Raw genomic sequence first — 8,367 nt, 5'->3', positions numbered from 1 at the left:
CCACTGAGGTTGCACATTGTGTTTCGCGGACTGTGGTTTTGTTTGTTTGCGCTCCTTTCTGATCTCCTGGTGCCTCTTCACTCCCCCTCACCCCGACTGTAGAGAATCTAATGTCAGATGTCTGGTGGAAATAAATGATATCTGTCAAAAAACAATCTGCTCCGTCTGCTTACACGTTCTTCCCTGCATGTGTGGATTTCCTCCCACAGTATAAAAGTATGATTGTGCCTTTGAGTGTAGTCTGCGGAGGCCAGGACCCCATTGTTTTTGTAATGCTTATGAGGGACCAAGTACGAAATAGGGCCAGCAGCCTATTCTATTTTGTCCGTTTCTAATTATTAGTAACTGAGGCCTCCAGAGATTGTTATTGTTTTCTGTGTGTTTTATTTTTTAGGGACTGAGCCTGGAGGCCAGCACCCTGTTGCATTTCATACGTGCCTCCTGAAATTCAGCAATTAGCCCCCAAATTTGACCCACTAAACAAAAGCTCACCAAATTTGGCACCCTCTCATTAAGACTGGCAAAAATAATAAGGAAATGTAAAAATTGGGAAAATGCCAACTGGAAAAATGACAACAGCCACCTAAAAATACTAAAACAGAGAGATGAAACCAAAACTCAGTTGTTCATCTCATCAAGACCTGCAAATCACGAGACCCTGGACCTAAATCCAACAGAATCTGCAATTTGCCTGTCAAAATACATTGTAGGCAAAAAAGGCCGTCACGCAAACGCATCTCCTCTGAGGTGAACATCAGCTTCAAATGACTTTCTCGACTGGAGCGCTTTCATTTTATTAGCCGTCAAAGTTCCAAACGCCAAATCCCCTCCTCCTCCTCCACTCCTCTCACCTCCTCCTCCCCCTCCACCACCTCCTCCTCCCCTCCTCCTCCCTCACTCCCCTCCTCCACTCCTCCCACCTCCCCCCCTCCACCCCCCCTCACCTCCTCCCTCATCCCTCCACCTCCTCACTCCCTCCCTCCTCCTCCCACCTCCACTCCATCCTCCCCCACCCTCCACCTCCCACCTCCCACCACCCTCCTCCCACCCTCCTCCCCTCCCTCCCTCCCTCCCTCCTCCCTCCACCCTCCCACCCACTCCTCCCTCCCTCCTCCTCCACCAACCTCCTCCACCTCCTCCACCTCCCTCCACTCCACCTACACACCCCCACCCTCCACCACCCACCACCACACCACCTCCACCACCTCCTCCACACCCTCCACCCCACCTCCACCCTCCCTCCACCACCTCCCCTCCTCCTCCCTCCTCCCTCCTCCTCCTCCCCCCCTCCTCCTCCCTCTCCTCCTCCCTCCTCCACCACCCTCCTCACCTCCCTCCCTCACCTCCTCCCCTCCTCCCTCCCTCCTCCCTCCTCTCTCCTCCTCCCTCCTCCTCCTCCCTCCTCCCTCCTCTCTCCTCTCTCCTCCTCCCTCCTCCTCCTCCCTCCTCCTTCCTCCTCCTCTCTCCTCCTCCCTCCTCTCTCCTCCTCCTCCTCCCTCCCTCTCTCCTCCTCCCTCCTCCTCCCCCCCTCCCTCCTCCCTCCTCCTCCCTCCTCCCTCCTCTCTCCTCCTCCTCCTCCTCCCCCCTCCCCCTCCTCCCTCCTCCCTCCCTCCTCCTCCCTCCCTCCTCCCTCCTCCTCCTCCCTCCTCCTCCTCCCTCCTCCTTCCTCCTCCTCCCCTCCTCCTCCTCCCTCCTCCCTCCTCTCTCCTACTCCCCCCTCCCTCCTCCCTCCCTCCTCCCTCCTCCTCCTCCTCCCTCCTCCCTCCTCCTCCCTCCTCCTCCTCCTTCCTCCCTCCTCCCTCCTCCCTCCTCCCTCTCTCTCCTACTCCCCCCTCCCTCCTCCTCCTCCCTCCTCCTCCTCCCTCCTCCTCCTCCCTCCTCCTTCCTCCTCCTCCTCCTCCCTCCTCCCTCCTCCTCCTCCCTCCTCCTCCTCCTCCTCCTTCCTCCTCCTCCCTCCTCCTCCTCCTCTCTCCCTCCTCCCTCCTCCCTCCTCCCTCCTCTCTCCTACTCCCCCCTCCCTCCTCCCTCCTCCTCCCTCCTCCTCCTCCCTCCCTCCTCCCTCCTCCTCCCTCCTCCTCCTCCTTCCTCCCTCCTCCCTCCTCTCTCCTACTCCCCCTCCCTCCTCCTCCTCCCTCCTCCTCCCTCCTCCTCCTCCCTCCTCCTCCTCCCTCCTCCTTCCTCCTCCTCCCTCCTCCCTCCTCCCTCCTCCCTCCTCTCTCCTACTCCCCCCTCCCTCCTCCCTCCCTCCTCCCTCCTCCTCCTCCTCCCTCCTCCCTCCCTCCTCCCTCCTCCTCCCTCCTCCTCCTCCTTCCTCCCTCCTCCCTCCTCCCTCCTCTCTCCTACTCCCCCCTCCCTCCTCCTCCTCCCTCCTCCTCCCTCCTCCTCCTCCCTCCTCCTTCCTCCTCCTCCCTCCTCCCTCCTCCCTCCTCCCTCCTCCTCCTCCTCCTCCTTCCTCCTCCTCCCCTCCTCCTCCTCCTCTCTCCTCCTCCCTCCCTCCCTCCTCCCCCTCCTCCCTCCTCCCTCCTCCTCCCCTCCTCCTCCTCTCATTCAAATACATGGGAAAACCAAAATGTCTCCTCAAAATCAGGCGTGACAGAACAAGTAGCGACTGGCTAAACAATGACTTGTTGACAAAACAAGCAGATCAGAAGCTCGACAAGAACCTGCTGAACAAGACGATGTAACACATGTGAGGAAAATTCCATAAAACATGACCTTTTTGACCAGAAAGAACAATGCTGCCATTTTCTTTTCACCTGCGATTCCAAGCGACATTTATCATCGAGTCGGATGGAGCAAAATCGTGCGTCTGAGTCAAACTACGCCTCCCGGTGTCTAAAGTTTATATCTGACTGCTTCCAAACCCACACAAACTGAAAGACGACACATTTTCCTCTCAAGAAATTATTGTATCAAAATATTTGCCCGAAAACTTTTGATTGGAGCAGTTGTTTCCAAAATATGTGGATCAAATCCCTCCTTTCACACACTCTGGTGACATCACTAACTGCAGGTGGTCAGAACACTGCTGTGTTTTTCGACACCCATGATTGCGCAATAACTTCCGGATTTTTCCTTCGGTGTTGCATCATTCACAGCCAGGGTTGAGCAATACCATGAAAGTCCTTGCTTATGGGCTGACCTGCTATCATGTGCTACATAAACAAGCTAACATGTACTAATGTGTGCTTTGTGTTAGCAAAGCAAAGATTAGCATGCAAGACCCTGTGTCTGTGGCAGAGCTGACATTGGTTTACAGGTTGATCACTCCTGATATCATCAATAAAACTCAAGAACTGCAGGCAATGCCAACGGGCAGGTCTCCCGGGATTGACGGTCTCACCGCTGAGTTTTACAAAACGTTCTGGGACATCCTGGGCAAGGATGTCCTGGATGTGTTCAATGAATGTCTGTCCTCTGGTTCCATGCCAGTGTCCTGCAGGAGGGCAGTCCTCACTCTGCTCCATAAGAAAGGGAACCTGCAGGACATCAAAAACTGGCGCCCCGTGTCATTGCTCTGTGTGGACTACAAACTCCTTTCCAAGGTCCTGGCCTCCAGGCTGGGGAGAGCTATGGAGCAGGTCCTCCACCGGGATCAGACCTACTGTGTCCCCGGCAGGTCCATGGTGGATCATATCCACCTGATTCGGGGTATTTTGGAAGTCTCTAGTTCTTTGGATATAGATGCTGGTCTGATTTCAGTAGACCAGGAAAAGGCTTTTGACCGTGTTGAACACGACTTCCTCTGGAGGGTCGTGGAAAGCTTCGGTTTCAGCGCTGGTTTTATAGCCAAGATCAAGGTGCTGTACAGAGACATTGAGAGTGTGCTGAAGTTCAACGGCAGCCTGTGTGCTCCTTTTAGAGTGTGTAGAGGTGTCAGGTCTGTCTGGGATGCTCTATGCACTCTCTCTGGAACCCCTCCTCAATAAGATACCTTCTAGTGTGTGTGTGTGTGTGTGGGGGGGGTTTACCGGGTTTTAGTGAAGGCATGATTTTTCATGAGATTTCACAGCCAGAGACAGGAGCCTCCTGAGGAAGTACAGCCAAGGAGAACTCTCCCCGGACGCTGCAGACCCCTTCCCCGAGGTCCTGTTGAGCCCGGAGCTGGGGGGATTGTCCGGCCCCCTCCTAGAAACCACACAGCCTGAGAGACTGTCGCTGCACAAGGCAGACAAACGAACATTTTATCAGAACTGTGTGAAGAGCATCCACAAGGGTGGACTGAGCAGCAGACCCTCCACTGTGTGGTCACAAAGACTGGGTCAGGGCGGACCTGGTCCACAGTGGAGGATCTTCTACAGACCCTCCACTGTGTGGTCACAAAGACTGGGTCAGGGCGGACCTGGTCCACAGTGGAGGATCTTCTACAGACCCCCCACTGTGTGGTCACAAAGACTGGGTCAGGAGGGACCTGGTCCACAGTGGAGGCTCTTCTACAAACCCCCCACTGTGTGGTCACAAAGACTGGGTCAGGGCGGACCTGGTCCACAGTGGAGGATCTTCTACAGACCCCCCACTGTGTGGTCACAAAGACTGGGTCAGGGCGGACCTGGTCCACAGTGGAGGATCTTCTACAGACCCTCCACTGTGTGGTCACAAAGACTGGGTCAGGGCGGACCTGGTCCACAGTGGAGGATCTTCTACAGACCCCCCACTGTGTGGTCACAAAGACTGGGTCAGGAGGGACCTGGTCCACAGTGGAGGCTCTTCTACAAACCCCCCACTGTGTGGTCACAAAGACTGGGTCAGGGTGGACCCGGTCCACAGTGGAGGATCTTCTACAGACCCCCCACTGTGTGGTCACAAAGACTGGGTCAGGGCGGACCTGGTCCACAGTGGAGGATCTTCTACAGACCCCCCCACTGTGTGGTCACAAAGACTGGGTCAGGGTGGACCTGGTCCACAGTGGAGGATCTTCTACAAACCCCCCACTGTGTGGTCACAAAGACTGGGTCAGGGCGGACCTGGTCCACAGTGGAGGATCTTCTACAGACCCCCCTTAAAGAAACGGACTGGAGACCTTCAGTGGAGGATTTTACATGGTGCGATCGCCTCAAACGCTTTTATCTCCATCATTAACCCTGCTGTTTTAAACTCTTGTCCATTTTGTGCACAGACAGACTGTTTTCCATGTTTTTATCGGGTGCAAGAGACTCGCAGGTTTCTTCACCCATTTAACAATGGTTTTTAGTCTTTTTAGTGTTGTTTTTACTGAGAGGAGTTTTATCATGGGAGCTGGCTATAAAAAAAGTGCAAAAGAAAAATGGCAGCTCCTGAACTTCCTCTCAGGTGAGGCCAAGATGGCGATCTACATCAGCAGGAGGAACAAGGTGGAGAACAGAGAAGGGCAGGATGTCATGGAAGTGTGGCGAGTCAATGTCAAATCCAGACTCTGGCTTCAAAACCATTTGTTTAAACAAAACAATGATCTGAATGCTTTTAAAGAGGTCTGCTGTTTTAAGAACATTTTGTGCTTTATAAGAAATTATGAATTGCAGTTTGCACGTTTTTTAACATGATTGTTTTAACAAGGAAAAATAAGCACCTGATCTGAGATCAGCAGGAGAGCGCGGGGAAATTTGACAGTGTGAAACAACAACAAAGTAAAATAGAAAGGAGGAGATGTGGGTAAGGTTGGACAGATCACTGACCGACGGCCTGGAAGGTCTGGAACGGTGGTTTGTACTCCGGTCGAGTGGAGGCGAGTGGGAAAGGTGCGGGGGAATGGCAGCTGAAAAGGAGGAGGAAAAGGAAGAAGAGTAAGGATAGTACAAGCAGGGTGGTGGGCAGTGAGCGTGAGCGAGAACGGGGGCGGAAGGATGGCGGGATCAATGTGGTGGTCAGGTTTGAGGGAGAGGAAGGTGTAAAGAATATGGACCTGCTGAAACTGACAAAAATACTCAATCAATCAATCAAATTGTATTTGTATAGCCCTTTACAATAACCCAGTGGAACCCAAAGTGCTTTACAACAAAGCTATAAAAACAATACATTAAGGAACAAATAGAAGAATAATATATAGAAACAGTACATTAAGAAACAAATAGAAGAATAATACATAGAAACAATACATTAAGAAACAAATAGAAGAATAATACATAGAAACAGTACATTAAGAAACAAATAGAAGAATAATACATAGAAACAGTACATTAAGAAACAAATAGAAGAATAATATATAGAAACAGTACATTAAGAAACAAATAGAAGAATAATACATAGAAACAGTACATTAAGAAACAAATAGAAGAATAATACATAGAAACAGTACATTAAGAAACAAATAGAAGAATAATACATAGAAACAGTACATTAAGAAACAAATAGAAGAATAATACATAGAAACAGTACATTAAGAAACAAATAGAAGAATAATACATAGAAACAGTACATTAAGAAACAAATAGAAGAATAATACATAGAAACAGTACATTAAGAAACAAATAGAAGAATAATACATAGAAACAGTACATTAAGAAACAAATAGAAGAATAATACATAGAAACAACACATTAAGAAACAAATAGAATAATAATACATAGAAACAATACATTAAGGAACAAATAGAAGAATAATACATAGAAACAGTACATTAAGAAACAAATACAAGAATAATACATAGAAACAGTACATTAAGAAACAAATAGAAGAATAATACATAGAAACAATACATTAAGAAACAAATAGAAGAATAATACATAGAAACAGTACATTAAGAAACAAATAGAAGAAGAATACATAGAAACAGTACATAGAACACAGGTCTGACTGGAGGAGCGACGGTGCTGCAGGTTGGTGAAGCTTCCAGAGATTCATAAAAACAGAGCATACAGGATAAATACTCTGTCCTAGACTGAGTTAAAAGCCAAACTAAAAAAATGGGTTCTCAGCTTTGATTTAAAAAGGCGGAGATCAGTAGTGGTGTGAATGTCGGGGGGCAGTTTGTTCCTCAGTCTGGGAGCAGCAACAGCAAGAGAGCGACACCCCACTGTTTGTATCTCCACCTTGGAACGTCTAGAAGAAGCTGAGCTGAAGAACCAGGGCCCTCCAGGGTCACTAGAGTTAAAATATCAGACAGGTGAGAAGAACCAGGGTCACTAGAGTTAAAATATCAGACAGGTAAGAAGAACCAGGGTCACTAGAGTTAAAATATCAGACAGGTAAGAAGAACCAGGGTCACTAGAGTTAAAATATCAGACAGGTAAGAAGAACCAGGGTCACTAGAGTTAAAATATCAGACAGGTGAGAAGAACCAGGGTCACTAGAGTTAAAATATCAGACAGGTAAGAAGAACCAGGGTCACTAGAGTTAAAATATCAGACAGGTTAGAAGAACCAGGGTCACTAGAGTTAAAATATCAGACAGGTTAGAAGAACCAGGGTCACTAGAGTTAAAATATCAGACAGGTAAGAAGAACCAGGGTCACTAGAGTTAAAATATCAGACAGGTAAGAAGAACCAGGGTCACTAGAGTTAAAATATCAGACAGGTAAGAAGAACCAGGGTCACTAGGGTTAAAATATCAGACAGGTAAGAAGAACCAGGGTCACTAGAGTTAAAATATCAGACAGGTAAGAAGAACCAGGGTCACTAGGGTTAAAATATCAGACAGGTGAGAAGAACCAGGGTCACTAGAGTTAAAATATCAGACAGGTGAGAAGAACCAGGGTCACTAGAGTTAAAATATCAGACAGGTAAGAAGAACCAGGGTCACTAGAGTTAAAATATCAGACAGGTAAGAAGAACCAGGTCACTAGAGTTAAAATATCAGACAGGTAAGAAGAACCAGGGTCACTAGGGTTAAAATATCAGACAGGTGAGAAGAACCAGGGTCACTAGAGTTAAAATATCAGACAGGTTAGAAGAACCAGGGTCACTAGAGTTAAAATATCAGACAGGTAAGAAGAACCAGGGTCACTAGAGTTAAAATATCAGACAGGTAAGAAGAACCAGGGTCACTAGAGTTAAAATATCAGACAGGCAAGAAGAACCAGGGTCACTAGAGTTAAAATATCAGACAGGTAAGAAGAACCAGGGTCACTAGAGTTAAAATATCAGACAGGTAAGAAGAACCAGGGTCACTAGAGTTAAAATATCAGACAGGTAAGAAGAACCAGGGTCACTAGAGTTAAAATATCAGACAGGCTAAGAAGAACCAGGGTCACTAGAGTTAAAATATCAGACAGGCAAGAAGAACCAGGGTCACTAGAGTTAAAATATCAGACAGGTAAGAAGAACCAGGGTCACTAGAGTTAAAATATCAGACAGGTAAGAAGAACCAGGGTCACTAGAGTTAAAATATCAGACAGGTAAGAAGAACCAGGGTCACTAGAGTTAAAATATCAGACAGGTAAGAAGAACCAGGGTC

Source organism: Blennius ocellaris (assembly GCF_963422515.1).
Source record: "Blennius ocellaris genome assembly, chromosome: 11".
NCBI lineage: Eukaryota > Metazoa > Chordata > Actinopteri > Blenniiformes > Blenniidae > Blennius > Blennius ocellaris.
Note: the sequence above shows the minus strand (reverse complement) of the source record.